General features: G+C 44.6%; 1 long non-coding RNA gene across 1 annotated transcript; it reads left to right on the forward strand.

Annotated features, from left to right (window-relative positions):
- The first annotated feature begins 19,538 nt into the window (after nt 1–19,538).
- Nucleotides 19,539–20,720, forward strand: LOC125548316. Its single transcript, XR_007300990.1, has 2 exons — nt 19,539–19,855; nt 20,350–20,720. It is a non-coding gene; the product is annotated as an uncharacterized LOC125548316 (long non-coding RNA).
- Nucleotides 20,721–20,982: the final 262 nt, after the last annotated feature.

Consider the following 20,982-nt stretch of genomic DNA (forward strand, 5'->3'; position numbering starts at 1 on the left):
GCCTGCCTCCCACCTCGCGTAGGGCCCGCGGAACCCAGATCGGGGCCCTGGAAGCCCATCTGCGCCCGATCCCGAGTCAACGCCTGCTCGCTCCCGCTGCACCTCCTTGATCCGATCTGGATCGGGAGGGAGGCCGCCGCTCGATGCTCCGGCAAGGCCCGCCGGCCACCGGAGCCCACCGCATCGCCGGCGACCCCTACTCCGCGACGTCGCCCAGGTTGCGTTCCCGGCCGCCAGCTCCTCCCTTCCACCGTTTCTATTCCTCCTTACCTTATAGCTTGCTCTCTCTCTCTCTGGTCATACACAGCGCCGCCGCTCGGAGTTCCTCGCTGCCGCCCATCTTTCGGCGTCGTCCGGATTCGCCGGATCTGGCGTCCCCCGCCCTGGATCCGCCTCCCGCTCCGATCCCCGGCCTCCGCTTCATCCCATGCTGCCCTCGTCGGAGAACCACACCGCCGGCTCATCTTGCATCGTGGGGAGGACGACGACCGCGCCAGCGCTCCCCTGTCTCGTCTTCGCCATGGGCCTCCACCGCCAAGGCCAGTTCGCCCCGGCCCAGTTCCACAGCGCCAGCCGGATTCGGCCTCAAGGCCGATGTGAGCCGCCCTCCAAATCCCCTCTTCCTGTTGGGCCAACAGGATTCGGCCCATGTAGTATTTTTTTCCTCGAGACGAATTTAGCTAATATTCCTGAGACGGTTATTTTGCAGAAAACCCCTTCATGATCATTCATTTAATAACTTCACAACTGTGCATCGGATCTAAACAATTTATATATGTAACCTGATTAGAATTTCATATAGTTTCACAATATCCAACTTTCATGCATGTTTGAGATGTTTAAAATGTTGTTTGTTTAAATTTTCTCCTATGCCATGCTAAAATGCTTTATTTCATTACTTAATAACCGTAGCTCCAAATCTAATAAACTTTATATGTAAATGGGGTAGAAAAATGCCTAGTTTATCATGATAGCTTTACTTTGCATGTTTAACAACTCTAAAATTGTGTTTAGGGCAGAACAGTACCAAACCTAATATATGCATATGGGGATTTACCGGAATTGTTGTTCGTTGCTTCCGGCCTCATTTAAACTTGACTAGATAGGTAGTTTTACTTTGCTTCACCCTCTTGCCATGTTTAACAACATTTAATATTGTTGGGTACATAAACAAGATCGAACTAAATAATTGTTGTGGTGTTTCGTCATTATGCATCGGAGTTGCATAATGGAGCTCCACTTAATTTGTAGGATTGTTTGTGCACTTTGCCATGCCATGCCTCATTAAACCTGACATGCATCATACTTGTTTGCGCATCATGCCATGTTTATGTGGTGGTTGTTTACTATGTTGAGTGCTTCTTTCCGGTGTTTGCTTCTTCGGGTTGGATCCGGTTACGTCGCGTTTGTGAGGACTCGTTCGACTACGTCCGTTTGTCTTCTTCATGGACTCGTTTTTCTTCCTTGCGGGATTTCAGGCAAGATGACCATACCCTCGAAATCACTTCTATCTTTGCTTGCTAGTTGCTCGCTCTTTTGCTATGCCTATGCTGCGATACCTACCACTTGCTTATCATGCCTCCTATATTGTTGAACCAAGCCTCTAACCCACCTTGTCCTAGCAAACCGTTGTTTGGCTATGTTACCGCTTTGCTCAGCCCCTCTTATAGCGTCGTTAGTTGCAGGTGAAGATTGAAGTTTGTTCCTTGTTGGAACATGGAGATCGTTCCTTGTTGGAACATTGTTTACTTGTTGGGATATCACAATATATCTTATTTAATTAATGCATCTATATACTTGGTAAAGGGTGGAAGGCTCGGCCTTATGCCCGGTGTTTTGTTCCACTCCTGCCGCCCTAGTTTCCGTCATATCGGTGTTATGTTCCCGGATTTTGCGTTCCTTACGCGGTTGGGTTATAATGAGAACCCCTTGACAGTTCGCCTTGAATAAAACTCCTCCAGCAATGCCCAACATTGGTTTGACCATTTGCCACCTAGCCTCTTTTTCCCTTGGGAGTCACGCTCCTGAGGGTCATCATTATTTTAACCCCCCCGGGCCAGTGCTCCTCTGAGTGTTGGTCCAAACTAGAGCCCCTTGCAGCGCCACCTCGGGGAAACTCGAGGGCTGGTTTTAGTTGTACGGACTGCTCATCTGAGTGTGCCTGAGAACGAGATATGTGCAGCTCCTATCGGGATTTGTCGGCACTCGGGCGGTGTTGCTGGACTTGTTTTACCATTGTCGAGGATGTCATGTAACCGGGATTCCGAGTCTGATCGGGTCTCCCCGCTAGAAGGAATATCCTTCGTTGATCGTGAGAGCTTGTGATGGGCTAAGTTGGGACACCCCTGCAGGGATTTGAACTTTCAAAAGCCGTGCCCACGGTTATGGGAAGATGGGAATTTGTTAATGTCCGGTTGTAGAAAACCTGAAGTTGACCTTAATTAAAATACATCAACCGCGTGTGTAACCGTGATGGTCTCTTTCCGGCGGAGTCCGGGAAGTGAACACGGTGTTGGAGTTATGCTTGACGTAGGTTGTTCTAGGATCACTTCTTGATCATACTTTTATCGACCATGCTTTGCCTTATGTTCTCGCTCTCATTTGCGTATGTTAGCCACCATATATGCTAGTCGCTTGCTGCAGCTCCACCTCATACCTTTACCTTACCCATAAGCTTAAATAGTCTTGATCGCGAGGGTGCGAGATTGCTGAGTCCCCGTGACTCACATATACTTCCAAAACCAGCTTGCAGGTACCGTTGAACCGTGCAGATGACGCAATCAAGCTCAGGAGGAGCTCGATGAAGATCTTGTCCTTTATGTTGTTTCGTTCTAGTTGATCAGTAGTGGAGCCCAGTTGGGGTCGATCGGGGATCTGTGTAGCTTTTGGGGTAGTCTTCTTTTATTTTGGTTCCATAGTCGGACCTTGATTGTATTTGGTTGATGTAATGCTTTATTCATGTATTGGTGTGAAGTGGCGATGGTAAGCCAACTATGTATCTTTTCCCTTATGTATTACGTGGGTTGTGTGAAGATTACCTCACTTGCGACATTGCTTTCAATGCGGTTATGCCTCTAAGTCGTGCTTCGTCACGTGGGAGATATAGCCGCATCGAGGGCGTTACATCCAAGCTCTCTCATTTTTTTCGTCACGGAGATCCATCTAAATCATTGCAAGGCTTCACCTTGTGTTTTTCAACCACCTTTTCCTTTCATCTTCATCATCCTTTTTGGTACCGGAGTTCTTCATGAAGGTTCTACATGATGGTTCATCAAGAATTTAATTCCTTCTCAAAGTTTTCATCGAGATTCTTTTAAGGAGCTCAAGAATTCTTCATTTTGCAATCTGGAGTGCAATTCTTTTCTTCCGTATCATTGGAGGTGGTATTACGTCATTCTTGATAATTTGAGTTCATGCATCATGTTTCACATGTTGTTAAGAATGAGCTATTTTAAATCCATCAACCTCTTCGTTGGAGTTATCTTGGGTTATATTTCACCTAAAGCTTTTTCTAAGGATTGTTGCTATTATGGTGCTTATTATTGACCTAAGTTCTTTTATCCTCCCGATGGTATAAGTTTCTCGTTTCCTTGTTGATATCAATTCAAATCCATTGTTTTCCGTTAGTGGCAGAATTTTCACCTCATAGTTTTGAGATGTTCTCCATAAGCCCACTACAAGCTTACTCTTTTTCGTTGTTGGATTTCCAACATCTCCGTTTGACCATTCTCCTAAGGATGCCTTTTTCAAGCTCATTCGAGATAGAAGATATTGTTCTCTCCTCCGTTCAATCCATTCCATTCTCTCTTTTCTTCCGGAGGCATTGTGATGTTGCTCTCTTCAACCCTTCTTCTTATTTTTGTCAGGACCTTATTCTTTTCATGCTAATCCATTTAACCGGAGTGTTGAGCCCTATGCTCAAGTCCTTTTCATCTTATCAAGTTTCTTATCACTTTTCAACCGGAGTGCTGCCCAAATTTGTTCTTCCTTGTTCCTCTTTTCTAACGGAGTGTTTTCAAGTTCGTTCACCTCCGTTGTATTCTTTTCTCGAAATGGCTTAACCTTTTCAAGGTTCTTTGGCTTCACTCGTTTGTCAAAGAAGCAACTTAGTTTTACCTCTTCTCTTTCTCTTCCGTTGTCCCTCCGGTGCCATTCTAGATCTCGGGACGAGATCCTCTCGTAGTGGTGGAGTGTTGTGACGGCCCGAGACCGATGTGCCAGGTGTCTTCCAGTTATTCGATGTTGTTGCCTTGTCATTCGCTTGCATGTTGCATCTTGCCATGTCATCATCCGCATTGCATCTTCATGTTTTCGAAAACTTGCATCCGTCCCGGTCTCCTCGTTCTTTCCGTTATCCGTTCTGAGCCCGACCACACTTGCACGCGCCCGTGGCACGTCCGAAATATTATTTTTATAAGTGGCCGGAAAATGTTCTCGGAATGAGTTGAAAGTTGGCATGCGGTCTTATTTTAGTGTAGGAAGACCGCCTGTCAAATTTCATCGCGTTCGGAGTCCGTTTGATGCCCCAACGGATAACTATAGCGGCAGTATAGCCGGTCAAACGTCGGACGTTTTCGGTCTCCGGAAACAGTCGCCGGGCCTCTCTTCTCTTCTCTCAACCTGAGACCTTCTGCATAGTCCACTACTCACCATCAGACCCAACCTAACCTCTCTCGTCAGCCCGCGGCTCTCCTTGCGCGCGTGTCCGAAAAGCTGTCTCGGACCCGACCCAGACAGTCGTCACCAACGGGTCCGGATCATCCCCAAACATCTACAAAACGTCCCCGTTTTGTTAATTGGACTCCTCTAACCTTTTATTCTCGACCGCCCGATTACGATCGGAGGGTCTAATCCCAACCCTATGTTTCCTATTTATAGTGCACCCACTTACTAAATCAGATCTAACCCTAGCCTAACCCTAGACCAACTCCCTCTTTTCCCTCCTCGCGCCGCCACCCAGTCTCCACCTTCCTCGGGATCCTCCCCGACCAATCTAGCCAGCCGACAGCCTTCCCCCAACCTCGGGATCTCCTCCCGATCCACCTGCGCCTCTCCTTCCGTGCCCAGCCACTATTTTTTCTCGATCCAGATCCTCTCGTGCTCTCCCCTGCTCCCTCACTCTCGATTGGATCGAGGGGAGGAGCCCATCGACCCCGCGTCACCGCCAACCTTCGTGCCGGTGAAGCGAACCAGGAGCCAACTAGATGGTCGCCGGCCACCCAAGCATCAGCAGCAGATGAGCACCACGGCCCTCCTCTTCCTCCTGTTTTCTCCTTCTCCTCCTCTTCCTCCTCCATCTCTCAACTCCCCTCCTCTGTTTCTTACCGCAGGAACCGGTCGCAGCCGTCGAACACCATGGATTCGCGCCAAGAGCTCTATGATCCCCGAGGACCTCGCCGCCGGGATCCACTTCCTCCTGCCACCTCCAGCGCCACCACTCCTCTCGATCCCCACCAATCAGAGCCCCCACGGCCCTTCTCGACCAGCAGCCCTCGTCGCCCTTGCTCCCGCTCGACTCGTCGGCGAGCTGTCAGCCATGGAGACCACCGCGACAAGGCCAGCCCTCGCCGCCCTTCTCCTTTTCCTCCATCCTTCTTCCACCTCCCTAATCTCTCTGCTCCCTCTCTGCCGCCATGGACAAGACTTCGATGTCGCCGTCCTCGTGTTGCATCGCCCTCGCTGCCGTCACCACAAACCCTCCCCGTTTTCTGCATCTCCTCCGGCAGCGCCGCCGTGCCCGCACGCCTCTGGTGAAGCTCCGGTCAGCCAAGCCGCACCCATTCTTCCCTCCTTTCTTCCCCATTTCTTCTCCCTGTCTCTCCCCTCTGAACTTTTGCTTGCTGTATTTCTTCACAGGAACAGAGACGTCGTCGTCTTGTTCGACTCCCACCATCAGGAACCGGCTTCCCTCGTCAAATCCGGTGGATTCCGCCGCCGTGCGCCGCATGCAGGCCCCATATCGTCGAACCTCCCATCAAGCAGCGCCGCCTCGCCCTGCTTCCTGTCCCATCCGTGCCAGGCCAGTGCCCGGCCTCTCCTTCCCTTGCTTCGAGCAGCGGTTCAGGATTGAGCGCGCCCGCTCGCCTGCTCGTTGACCGCGCCATGCGTGGGCCTCCTGCTGCCCACCAAGGCCCGGGCCGCAACCGCAGCATGCATCAGGCCCAGCGGCCTCCCCTCCAACTCATGGGCCTCAGCCCATGGTGAGTGCCCCAGCAGCCTGCAGATTCGGCCCGATGTATTTTTTCCTTGTCTGTGATTTTAGCAATTAAACCTGAGACTGCAGTTTTGCAGGAAAACCGTTGCACTTCATGCATATAATAACTTCACAACCGTGCATCGGTTTAAAACAAGCCTTATATGAAAGTTGCTTAGAATTTTGTCTAGTTTAATAATATGCCATTTTCATCCATGTTTAAAATGCTGTTTGAGTAAATTTGCTTAAATGCCATGCTAAAATTCTTTATTTCATAACTAAATAACCCTAGCTCCAAACCTAACAAACTTTATATGTAAATGGGGTAGAAAAATGCCTAGTTTAACATGGTGGCCTCACTTTGCATGTTTAACAACTATAAAATATGATTTAGGGCAGAACAGCACCAAACCTAATATATGCATATGGGGGTTTACCGGAATTGTTGTTCGTTGTTCCCGGCCTCTTTTAAACTTGACTAGATAGGTAGTTTTGCTTTGCTTCACCATCTTGCCATGCTAAAAACATTTAATCTTGTTGGGTACATAAACGAGATCGAACTAAGTAACTCGAATGTGGTGTCCCGTCAATATGCATCCTGTTGCATATTGAGCTCCACTTAATTTGTAGGATTGCTTATGCATTTTGCCATGCCATGCCTCTTTAAACCGGACATGCATCATATTTGATTGTGCATCATGCCATGATTATGTGGTGGTTGTTTACTATGTTGTTTGCTTCTTTCCGGTGTGCTTCTTTGGGTTGTTTCCGATAACGTCGCGTTTGTGAGGATCCATTCGACTACGTCTGTTTGTCTTCTTCATGGACTCGTTCTTCTTCCTTGCGGGATTTCAGGCAAGATGACCATACCCTCGAAATCACTTCTATCTTTGCTTGCTAGTTGCTCGCTATTTTGCTATGCCTATGCTGCGATACCTACCACTTGCTTATCATGCCTCCCATATTGTTAAGCCAAGCCTCTAACCCACCTTGTCCTAGCAAACCGTTGTTTGGCTATGTTACCGCTTTGCTCAGCCCCTCTTATAGCGTTGTTAGTTGCAGGTGAAGATTGGAGCTTGTTCCATGTTGGAATATGGATATTTTGTTGGGATATCACAATACCTCTTATTTAATTAATGCATCTATATACTTGGTAAAGGGTGGAAGGCTCGGCCTTATGCCTGGTGTTTTGTTCCACTCTTGCCGCCCTAGTTTCCGTCATATCGGTGTTACGTTCCCGAATTTTGCGTTCCTTACGCGGTTGGGTTATAATGGGAACCCCTTGACAGTTCGCCTTGAATAAAACTCCTCCAGCAATGCCCAACATTGTTTTTACCATTCGCCACCTAGCCTCTTTTTCCCTTGGGTTTCGCGGACTCAAGGGTCATCTTTATTTTAACCCCCCGGGCGAGTGCTCCTCTGAGTGTTGGTCCGAACTGAGCTGCCCGCGGGGCCACCTCGGGGAAACTTGAGGGTTGGTTTTACTCGTAGCTAGTCTCATCTGAGTGTGCCCTGAGAACGAGATATGTGCAGCTCCTATCGGGATTTGTCGGCACATTCGGGCGGTGTTGCTGGACTTGTTTTACCATTGTCGAGATGTCTTGTAACCGGGATTCCGAGTCTGATCGGGCCTTCCCGCTAGAAGGAATATCCTTCATTGACCGTGAGAGCTTGTGATGGGCTAAGTTGGGACTCCCCTGCAGGGATTTGAACTTTCGAAAGCCGTGCCCGCGGTTATGGGCAGATGGGAATTTGTTAATGTCTGGTTGTAGAAAACCTGAAGTTGACCCTAATTAAAATGCATCAACCGCGTGTGTAACCGTGATGGTCTCTTCTCGGCGGAGTCCGGGAAGTGAACACGGTGTTGGAGTAATGCTTGACGTAGGTTGTTCTAGGATCACTTCTTGATCATAGTTCATCGACCGTGCTTTTGCCTTCTCTTCTCACTCTCGTTTGCGTATGTTAGCCACCATATATGCTAGTCGCTTGCTGCAGCTGCACCTCATACCTTTTACCCTTCCTATAAGCTTAAATAGTGTTGATCGCGAGGGTGTGAGATTGCTGAGTCTCCGTGACTCACAGATACTTCCAAAACCAGCTTGCAGGTGCCGTTGAATCGTGCAGATGAAGCAACCAATCTCAAGGAGGAGCTCTATGAAGATCTTGTCCTTTGTGTTGTTTCGTTCTAGTTGATCAGTAGTGGAGCCCAGTTGGGGTCGACCGGGGATCTGTGTAGCATTTGGGGTAGTCTTCTTTTATTTTGGTTCCGTAGTTGGACCCTGATTGTATCTGGATGATGTAATGCTTTATTCATGTATTGTGTGAAGTGGCGATTGTAAGCCAACTATGTATCTTTTCCCCTTTACTTATTTACATGGGTTGTGTGAAGATTACCTCACTTGCGACATTGCTTTCAATGCGGTTACGCCTCTAAGTCATGATTCGACACATGGGAGATATAGCCGCATCGAGGGCATTACACGTAGTGCAAGTAGTCGGCGAGGGCGACGGAGAGGTCCGGCTCGCCGGGATGGCGGACGGCAGGGCAAGGGCCGGCACGGAGCGGGGGCTCGAGCACTTGCGGCACAAGAGAGAAAGGGAGGCGGGTGCCGATGTGGGGCCTCGCTGGTGGTCGGCCGGCGAGGGTGGAGTTGGTCGGCGAGGGTAGCAGCGACAGGGGCGCGAAGGACGAGGGGGATATCGAGGGAGAGAAGGAATCGGGCGCGGGCGCTCCTCTCCTGGCGGCGCTGGAGGGAGGATGAGAGGGAGAGTAAAGGAGAGATGGGGATCGAGGGTTAGTATTAGGTGCGGGCTGGCCTAGGTTCCAAGGGGCGGCTGGGCCTTGGGCCAAAATGGCCGGCGCTGGTGGTTGGGAGGCCCAGGTGGCCAGAGGCCTGGCTGGGCTCTGCCGGGCCTGAGGATGGGTCGCGTTGAGCAGCTGCTAGGCTGGTCTCTCTCTCCCTTCTCTCTATTTCCTTTAATAGAAAAGCATAGAGAGAAGAAAAAGGAATAGGGGGGTTAGGGAAAGAACTTGCGCACGAGGGTAATTTTTCTGGACTCACAAAAATGTGAGGAATTTAAATAAAATGGCAAGAGGATTTTTGGAGAAAATAGATTCACACATGTTGAATTTAATTCAACATGTTTGAATTTTGAAACCCATTCAAAAGGACTCTAAATGGGATGATATTTTAGAGGAGCCTCGATAAGAAGTGACATGAATTGTTGGGAAAGTTTGAGGAAGAACTTGAGATAGAATGGACATGGGAATTAAATTGCAAGTATGTTAAGGTAAATTCCAAAATAGTGGAATATTTATTATAGCTCCCTAATATTGGGATATATGTTGTAAAGAGAATCACCACATGAATTCCCTCGGTTTAAATGGACCGAAGACCCATGCAATTTGTTTAGTTGAGTTTTAAGAAGAGGAGCAAGAAGACATGATGCAATGCACATGATGCAAAAATGAAAGCAACAAACCAAGCAAATCACACAATGAATCACGGAAAACATGGAAGGCATCTGGAGCACCGGTCTCGGGGCATTACAAGACTCCACCACTACGAGAGGATCTCGTCCTGAGATCTAGGATGGCACCGGAGAGAAAACGGAAGAGAAAGAGGTAAAACAAAGTTGCTTCTTTGACAAACGAGTGAAACCAATGAACCTTGAGAGGTTGAACAAATTGAAATAAAGAAAGAATATAACGAAGATGAATGAAGTTGAAAACAGTCCTTTAGGAAAGAGGAACGAGGAACATTGCGAAAACCTTGTGGGTAGAAAGACATGAATGAAGAGCTCCAGCGACAAGGAAGGACAAGTAACCACTCCGGCTAAAACAAGATAGCGAAGGAAATAGATTGATATAATTTGGGCAGCACTCCGACTGTAAAAGTGGAAGGAATTGAACATGAAGTTGACAAGATGAGAGGATACTTGAAAAGAGGACACGACATTCCGGTTGAATGGATAAGCAAAGGAAAGAACATGATCTTTGACAAAAATGGGATGATGGGTTGAAGCGTGCAACATCACAATGCCTCCGGAACAAAAGATAGAACGGACTGAAAGTAACAAAGAAGAAAAACAACATCTTCTACCTCGAATGAGTTTGATAACATCCTTCCATAGAGGATTGGACGGAGTTATTGGGAAATGAAAAACAACGGTAAGAATAAGCTTGTTGTGGGCTTATGGAATCATCTCAAAACTTAGAGGTGAATACTATTGGGGAACGTAGTAATTTCAAAAAAATTCCTACACACATGCAAGATCATGGTGATGCATAGCAACGAGAGGGGAGAGTGTTGTCCACGTACCCTCGTAGACCAAAAGCGGAAGCGTTAGCACAACGCGGTTGATGTAGTCGTACGTCTTCACGATCTGACCGATCCGAGTACCGAACGTACGACACCTCCGAGTTCAGCACACGTTCAGCCCGATGACGTCCCATGAACTCCGATCCAGCAGAACTTCGAGGGAGAGTTCGGCGCAGGGCTTCGCCTAAGCACCGCTACGATATAATCGAGGTGGATTATGGTGGAAGGGGGCACCGCACACGATTGGGAGAGATCAACTGATCAACTTGTGTGTCTAGAGGTGCCCCCTGCCCCCGTATATAAAGGAGGGAGGGAGAGGTCGGCCCTAGAGGGGGCGCGCCAAGTGTGGGGAGTCCTACTAGGACTCCCAAGTCCTAGTAAGATTCCCCTTTCCTTTCTGGAGTAGGAGTGAAGGAAAGAGGGGGAGAGGGAAAAGGAAAAGGGGGCTGCACCCCTTGTCCAATTAGGACCAGAGGGGGGCGCGCGCCTCCTTCCTTTTGACCTCTCTGCTCTATTCCTGTATGGCCCAATAAGGCCCAATACTTCTCCCGGTGAATTCCCGTAACTCCCCGGTACTCCGAAAAATACCCGGATCACTCGGAACCTTTCCGATGTCAGAATATAGTCATCCAATATATCGATTTTTATGTCTCGACCATTTCGAGACTCCTCGTCATGTCCCCGATCTCATCCGGGACTCCAAACTACCTTCGGTACATCAAATGACATAAACTCATAATATAACCGTCATCGAAACGTTAAGCGTGTGGACCCTATGGGTTCGAGAACTATGTTGACATGACCGAGACACGTCTCCGGTCAATAACCAATAGTGGAACCTAGATGTTCATATTGGCTCCCACATATTCTACGAAGATCTTTATCGGTCAAACCGCATAACAACATACGTTGTTCCCTTTGTCATCGGTATGTTACTTGCCCGAGATTCGATCGTCGGTATCTCAATACCTAGTTCATTCTCGTTACCGGCAAGTCTCTTTACTCGTTCTATAATACATCATCCCGTAACTAACTCATTAGTTGCAATGCTTGCAAGGTTTAAGTGATGTGCATTACTGAGAGGGCCCAGAGATACCTCTCCGACAATCGGAGTGACAAATCCTAATCTCGAAATACGCCAACCCAACAAGTACCTTCGGAGACACCTGTAGAGCACCTTTATAATCACCCAGTTACGTTGTGACGTTTGGTAGCACACAAAGTGTTCCTCCGGTAAACGGGGTTGCATAATCTCATAGTCATAGGAACATGTATAAGTCATGAAGAAAGCAATAGCAACATACTAAACGATCGGGTGCTAAGCTAACGGAATGGGTCATGTCAATCACATCATTCTCCTAATGATGTGACCCCGTTAATCAAATGACAACTCATGTCCATGGTTAGGAAACATAACCATCTTTGATCAACGAGCTAGTCAAGTAGAGGCATACTAGTGACAACCTGTTTGTCTATGTATTCACACATGTATTATGTTTCCGGTTAATACAATTCTAGCATGAATAATAAACATTTATCATGATATAAGGAAATAAATAATAACTTTATTATTGCCTCTAGGGCATATTTCCTTCAGTCTCCCACTTGCACTAGAGTCAATAATCTAGTTCACATCGCCATGTGATTTAACACCAATAGTTCACATCACATGTGATTAACACCCATAGTTCACATCGTCATGTGACCAACACCCAAAGGGTTTACTAGAGTCAACAATCTAGTTCACATCGCTATGTGATTAACACCCAAAGAGTACTAAGGTGTGATCATGTTTTGCTTGTGAGAGAAGTTTAGTCTACGGGTCTGCCACATTCAGATCCATATGTATTTTGCAAATTTCTATGTCAACAATGCTCTGCACGGAGCTACTCTAGCTAATTGCTCCCACTTTCAAAATGTATCCAGATTGAGACTTAGAGTCATCTGGATTAGTGTCAAAATTTGCATCGACGTAACCCTTTACGATGAACCTTTTGTCACCTCCATAATAGAGAAACATATCCTTATTTCACTAAGGATAATTTTAACCGCTGTCCAGTGATCTACTCCTAGATCACTATTGTACTCCCTTGCCAAAAAAACAGTGTAGGGTATACAATAGATCTGGTACACAGCATGGCATACTTTATAGAACCTATGGCTGAGGCATAGGGAATGACTTTCATTCTCTTTCTATCTTCTGTTGTGGTCGGTCTTTGAGTCTTACTCAATTTCACACCTTGTAACACAGGCAAGAACTCTTTCTTTGACTGTTCCATTTTGAACTACTTCAAAATCTTGTCAAGGTATGTACTCATTGAAAAAACTTATCAAGCGTCTTGATCTATATCTATAGATCTTGATGCTTAATATGTAAGCAGCTTCACCGAGGTCTTTCTTTGAAAAACTCCTTTCAAACACTCCTTTATGCTTTGCAGAATAATTCTACATTATCTTTGATCAACAATATGTCATTCACATATACTTATCAGAAATGTTGTAGTGCTCCCACTCACTTTCTTGTAAATACAGGCTTCACCGCAAGTCTGTATAAAACTATATGCTTTGATCAACTTATCAAAGCGTATATTCCAACTCCGAGATGCTTGCACCAGTCCATAGATGGATCGCTGGAGCTTGCATATTTTGTTAGCACCTTTAGGATTGAAAAAACTTTCTTGTTGCATCATATACAACTCTTCTTTAATAAATCCATTAAGGAATGTAGTTTTATTTATCCATTTGCCAGATTTCATAAAATGTGGCAATTGCTAACATGATTCGGACAGACTTAAGCATAGATACGAGTGAGAAACTCTCATCGTAGTCAACACCTTGAACTTGTCGAAAACCTTTCGCGACAATTCTAGCTTTGTAGATAGTAACACTACTATCAGCGTCCGTCTTCCTCTTAAAGATCCATTTAATCTCAATGGCTCGCCGATCTTTGGGCAAGTCAATCAAAGTCCATACTTTGTTCTTATACATGGATCTCATCTCAGATTTCATGGCCTCAAGCCATTTCGCGGAATCTGGGCTCATCATCGCTTCCTCATAGTTTGTAGGTTCTTCATGGTCAAGTAACATGACCTCCAGAACAATATTACCGTACCACTCTGGTGCGGATTTCACTCTGGTTTACCTACGAGGTTCGGTAGTAACTTGATCTGAAGTTACATGACCATCATCATTAGCTTCCTCACTAATTGGTGTAGTAGTCACAGAAACAGATTTCTGTGATGAACTACTTTCCAATAAGGGAGCAGGCACAGTTACCTCATCAAGTTCTACTTTCCTCCCACTCACTTCTTTCCAGAGAAACTCCTTCTCTAGAAAGGATCCATTCCCAGCAATGAATATCTTGCCTTCGGATATGTGATAGAAGGTGTACCCAACAGTTACTTTTGGGTATCCTATGAAGATGCACTTCTCTGACTTGGGTTTGAGCTTATCAAGATGAAACTTTTTCACATAAGCATCGCAACCCCAAACTTTAAGAAACGACAACTTATGTTTCTTGCTAAACCACAGTTCATACGGTGTCGTCTCAACGGATTTAGATGGTGCCCTTTTTAATGTGAATGCAGCTGTCTCTAATGCATAACCCCAAAATGATAGTGGTAAATTGGTAAGAAACATCATAGATTGCACTATATCAAATAAAGTACGGTTATGACGTTTGGACACACCATTACGCTGTGGTGTTCCAGGTGGCATGAGTTTGTGAAACTATTCCACATTGTTTTAATTGAAGGCCAAACTCGTAACTCAAATATTTTACTTCTGCAGTCATATCGTAGAAACTTTTATTTTTGTTACGATGATTCTCCACTTCACTCTGAAATTCTTTGAACTTTTCAAATGTTTCAGACTTGTGTTTCATCAAGTAGATATACTCATATCTTCTCAAATCATCTGTGAAGATTAGAAAATAATGATACCTGCCGCAAGCCTCAATATTCACCGGACCACATACATCAGTATGTATGATTTCCAACAAATCTGTTTCTCGCTCCATTGTTCCGGAGAATGGAGTCTTAGTCATCTTGCCCATGAGGCATGGTTCGCAAGCATCAACCGATTCATAATCAAGTGATTCCAAAAGCCCATCAGCATGGATTTTCTTCATGCGCTTTACACCAATATAACCTAAACGGCAGTGCCCCAAATAAGTTGCACTATCATTATTAACTTTGCATCTTTTGGCTTCAATATTATGAAAATGTGTATCACCACGATCGAGATCCAACGAACCATTTTCATTGGGTGTATGACCATAGAAGGTTTTATTCATGTAAACAGAACAACAATTATTCTCTAACTTACATGAATAACCGTATTGCAATAAACATGATCCGATCATATTCATGCTCAACGCAAACACTAAATAACATTCATTTTAGGTTTAACACTAATCCCGAAAGTATAGGGAGTGTGCGATGATGATCATATCAATCTTGGAACCATTTCCAATACACATCGTCACTTCACCCTTAACTAGTCTCTGTTCATTCTACAACTCCCGTTTCGAGTTACTATTCTTAGCAACTGAACTAGTATCAAATACCGAGGGGTTGCTATAAACACTAGTAAAGTACACATCAATAACATGTATATCAAATATACCTATGTTCACTTTGCCATCCTTCTTATCCGCCAATTACTTGGGGTAGTTCCGCTTCCAGTGACCAGTCCCTTTGCAGTAGAAGCACTCAGTTTCAGGCTTAGGTCCAGACTTGGGTTTTTTTCACTTGAGCAGCAACTTACTTGCTGTTCTTCTTGAAGTTCCCCTTTCTTCCCTTTGTCCCTTTACTTGAAACTAGTGGTTTTGTTTACCATCAACACTTGATGCTTTTCTTGGTTTCTACCTTCATCGATTTCAGCATCACAAAGAGCCTGGGAATCGTTTCCGTTATCCCTTGCATATTATAGTTCATCACGAAGTTCTACTAACTTGGTGATGGTGACTAGAGAATTCTGTTAATCACTATTTTATCTGGAAGATTAACTCCCACTTGATTCAAGCGATTGTAGTACCCAGACAATCTGAGCACATGCTCACTGCTTGAGCTATTCTCCTCCATCTTTTAGCTATAGAACTTGTTGGAGACTTCATATCTCTCAACTCGGGTATTTGCTTGAAATATTAACTTCAACTCCTGGAACATCTCATATGGTCCATGACATTCAAAACGTCTTTGAAGTCCCGATTCTAAGCCGTTTAAGCATGATGCACTAAACTATCAAGTAGTCATCATATTGGGCTAGCCAAACGTTCATAACATCTGCATCTGCTCCTGCAATAGGTTTGTCACCTAGCAGTACATCAAGGACATAATTCTTCTGTGCAGCAATGAGGATAAACCTCAGATCATGGATCCAATCCGCATCATTGCTACTAACATCTTTCAACTTAGTTTTCTCTAGGAACATATCAAAAATAAAACAGGGGAGCTAAACGCGAGCTACTGATCTACAACATAGATATGCTAATACTACCAGGACTAAGTTCATGATAAATTAAAGTTCAATTAATCATATTACTTAAGAACTCCCACTTAGATAGACATCCCTCTAATCATCTAAGTGATCACGTGATCCAAATCAACTAAACCATAACCGATCATCACGTGAAATGGAGTAGTTTTCAATGGTGAACATCACTATGTTGATCATATCTACTATATGATTCACGCTCGACCTTTCGGTCTCAGTGTTCCGAGGCCATATCTGCATATGCTAGGCTCGGCAAGTTTAACCCGAGTATTCTGCGTTTGCAAAACTGGCTTGCACCCGTTGTAGATGGACGTAGAGCTTATCACACCCGACCATCACGTGGTGTCTGGGCACGACGAACTTTGGCAACGGTGCATACTCAGGGAGAACACTTTTATCTTGAATTTTAGTGAGAGATCATCTTATAATGCTACCGTCAATCAAAGCAAGATAAGATGCATAAAAGATAAACATCACATGCAATAAATATACGTGATATGATATGGCCATCATCATCTTGTGCTTGTGATCTCCATCTCCGAAGCACCGTCATGATCACCATCGTCACCGGCGTGACACCTTGATCTCCATCGTAGCATCGTTGTCGTCTCATCAATCTTATGCTTCTACGACTATCGCTACCGCTTAGTGATAAAGTAAAGCATTACAGGGCGATTGCATTGCATACAATAAAGCGACAACCCTATGGCTCCTGCCAGTTGCCGATAACTCGGTTACAAAACATGATCATCTCATACAATAAAATTTAGCATCATGTCTTGACCATATCACATCACAACATGCCTTGCAAAAACAAGTTAGACGTCCTCTACTTTGTTGTTGCAAGTTTTACGTGGCTTCTACGGGCTTAGCAAGAACCATTCTTACCTACGCATCAAAAACCACAACGATAGTTTGTCAAGTTGGTGCTGTTTTAACCTTCGCAAGGACCGGGCGTAGCCACACTCGGTTCAACTAAAGTTGGAGAAACTGACACCCACCAGCCACCTGTGTGCAAAGCACGTCGGTAGAACTAGTCTCGCGTAAGCGTACGCGTAATGTCGGTCCGGGCCGCTTCATCCAACAATATCGCCGAACCAAAATATGATATGCTGGTAAGCAGTATGACTTATATCGCCCACAACTCACTTGTGTTCTACTCGTGCATATGACATCTACGCATAAAACCTGGCTCAGATGCCACTGTTGAGGAACGTAGTAATTTCAAAAAATTTCCTACGCACACGCAAGATCATGGTGATGCATAGCAACGAGAGGGGAGAGTGTTGTCCACGTACCCTCGTAGACCGAAAGCGGAAGCGTTAGCACAACGCGGTTGATGTAGTTGTACGTCTTCACGATCCGACCGATCCAAGTACCGAACGTACGGCACCTCCGAGTTCAGCACACGTTCAGCCCGATGATGTCCCACGAACTCCGATCCAGTAGAGCTTCGAGGAAGAGTTCCATCAGCACGACAACGTGATGATGGTGATGATGATGCTACCGACGCAGGGCTTCGCCTAAGCACCGCTACGATATAATCGAGGTGGATTATGGTGAAAGTGGGCACCGCACACGGTTGGGAGAGATCAACTGATCAACTTGTGTGTCTAGAGGTGCCCCCTGCCCCCGTATATAAAGGAGGGAGGGAGAGGTCGGCCCTAGAGGGGGCGCGCCAAGTGTGTAGTAGAATGCCCGTGCGTTGCCACGGGCTTTTGAAATATTTTGCTGGAGCTATATAAACACTTGTTAAGTTTCACATGTATAGACAACAAGATAGCACAACCATAATAGGTTAATAATTTAAGTCCACTTTACTCACAATGTAAATAGATAAAAAAGAAGCAAATTGACGATGCATACATAAGAGCGATGATCCAACTAAGAATCTATTACAAATTAAGGTCTACTTCATGCCTTTAAGAAATTCTCACATAATATTAGAAATATTTTCTTAGCTTTATTTGCTTGAAATTTGAGCAAGTATAATAAAAACTTTTTTCTCAAATTATATCCGTCCTTCACAAGCAACATATGTAGTTAACACGAATACTTCATGTTGAAGGTCTTAAAATGTGTAATGGAGAATATTAACCACGACCATTTAAATATTTTGTTGGTATTATATATAAACATAACGGCTGTTAACATTTGCATGTATATAAAAGATAACAAAGGGAAAATGATTGAAATCCATTTCACTGGCAATGTTAATGTTTTGCGAACTTTTTTTTTTAACAGACGTGATTGATTCAATGATGGTAATATCTTTAGGGGTGCAGTCAATCAATGATGGTAATATCTTTAGGGGTGTAGACAATAATCTGTCGTTATGGTACCACAATGCCCAAAAAAAAAAACAAGAGCTACACCCCTTCATCTCCACGTTCCTCCAAAGCTTGTGATCTGCCATTGTACTCTACACAGATTAATGTCTTTTCTTGTTTTCTGTTGGTCTTAGATTTGGCTTGGGGGCCTTAACCCCACCCTTGTAAGTATGTAACCTTGTGATCTGAGTTAATACAAAGTCAGTGGGAGCCTCTCCCACTGTCATTTAACCCTAAAAAAAGCAATGCGCAAAATCACCTGAATACAAAAATTAATAGGAGAAAAGAAAAGAATGGTAATCACAATAAAAATAAATATCCCGTGGGTAACATTCTTTTTCCTTTTTATGTTTCTTATGGGCATCACTTGCATGCTTTTTTGGAGAAAGGCATTTTGGAGCTCGGCCCCCATGGAGGCCTTTTTTGGAAAATTCAAAATTCATATTTTTTGGTTTAAAAAAACTGATAAAAATTGTACAAGTATATAAGGATGTGATGTGTATGTGTGTACAATTTCAGGATGAAATACCTTGAGATACGATCTCTGTGAAAAGAACAAATTCATGGACTTCTGGGATGAATAGTATCATGTGTTAAAAGGCCATAGATTTGTCTTTTTTGCACAACCCTCATTTAACGTATTTGGCCCAGAAAATTTACACACATGTGTTTTATGCCTCCATGTATGTCTGTATTTTTTTTACAAATTTTTCTGAAATGTAAAAATATGATATATTTTTATTATTTTGAAGGCCTTCATGGAGGCCAAGCTCCAAAAGCAATTTTTGGATTTTCGGCTCTATAAAACTCGTTGAATTTTTGCCCCCTCCTAACGATGTCACCTTGGGACCCTTGTCGATGGATTATTTTTAAACGCCGGCATAATCCATCTATATCTCATTCTTAAAAATAAATATATATAAAAGTACACCTTTTGTATTGTATTATCATGTGCAACACACATACAAAGAAGAACAATTATTCCTATGCATCTCATCTGGTGGTTGAGTAAAACTTGACGATATTGTTACATAAGTGCCAGCGCCAGTCGACATTTTGAAAGCATCATCTGAACCCATCAGTTGAAACACTTGTCCACAAAAGTGAAGCATATAAATATATAAACATATAAATGACATTTTATATATTATAAACATGTAAACAAAAGTGAGACCAATCAAAATTTTCCCCATCTACACAAACTAAAAAAAACTTATCACTCCCCTCTTTCTCCACTCAGAGGTCAGAGACGCTCCTCTCACCTTCTCCCCTCACAACTACTCCCATCCATGGCGCCCCCCTCCCCTTGACGGCGTCGGCTGGCCCCTCCTCTTAATGGGAAGGCCCTACCCTTTGCTCTCCTTGCTTGTGCCCTCCCCTCCTCTGCCTCCGACAAGCCCCCCCTCCCAAACATCGTCGTCGACCCGCTCTGGAGCGACAGAAGCCGTAGTGCATGGCACAGAAGCGCAGGCTGTCTCGGCCATTGCCGCCGTCCTCGGAGCTCGCAAAAAAGGGTAATCCACGAACCCCACACGGGTCGTACTGATATGTGCCCTTCAGCACCCGTTCAGGTGTCGTTTGTATACTTGGTGGAACCTTGGACAATCCCGAGGTTCATTTTAAGTTTAGCAATGGCCATGTGTGGTAATGTCACTTCCCTGAAAGATGTTTGTTAAGGGGAACCTAAAATTTGTGTACTTGGTGGAACCTTGGACAATCCCGAGGTTCATTTTAAGTTTAGCAATGGCCATGTGTGGTCATGTCACTTCCCTGAAAGATATTTGTTAACGGAAAACTAAAATTTCACTATGACTGGGATGTACGGAGCCGTTAGGGACCCCTAGAGTTATGCAACTGTTAGAACCAAAGAGATGAGTCTGGATGAGGTTTGCTATTTTCACATCCTATTGGTGCTTGAAACTCCTTTTAACTGTTCTGAAGTTTCCCCTTATTCACACTTGTTCAGTTATTGTTCTTGATCTTATATTTTCTTGTTTTTGCAACTCAGCGTGAAAGAGTTGGGGCAACCATCCCAAAAGTAGGTGGGCAAAGCTCAACATGCAGTCACATTGAGTATTAGTTTCATGGCATGAAAGAGTTTCAGTATTTTCCGGGTACCACACGATGAGGTGTGGATGTGTCTTCCAGATCAGATTCTACAGTGTAGTTGGGTAATCCAAGCAAATATCTGTTAGCTTTTCTCTACTATCTGATCATGTTGTCACAAAGTTTGGAGATAGTATCAAAAGAATAATAAAGGAAAATTCTTGAAGAACAAAGGATATCATTTGATTGAATCAGTGTTGTAAGATTAAAGATTTATTGTGTTGGGAGAGATAGTTTTTTATGTATCTGATCTTGTTGGACTGTTTGGTGATTTCACATTGTGTCACCAAAGTGAACTGAGATTTCTTTAGTCAAACAAAGTTTTCTTCTCCATGATGTGGTCAAGCTACAGTTGGTGCTTATTATGCTGATCTGTACAAAACATTGTTTGTGAAGGATGAGTCTACTTAGAGGACGAACAAGTTCACAGACTTCGAACTATTCTCGATGTCGCACCCGTTTGATTCACATCTCTGGGAACGCCATCTCTTCCATAGTGTGCCTGGCATGTTACACTTTCTCATCAATTCTAGAA

Source organism: Triticum urartu, chromosome 3, assembly GCF_003073215.2.
Source record: "Triticum urartu cultivar G1812 chromosome 3, Tu2.1, whole genome shotgun sequence".
Taxonomy (NCBI): Eukaryota; Viridiplantae; Streptophyta; class Magnoliopsida; order Poales; family Poaceae; genus Triticum; species Triticum urartu.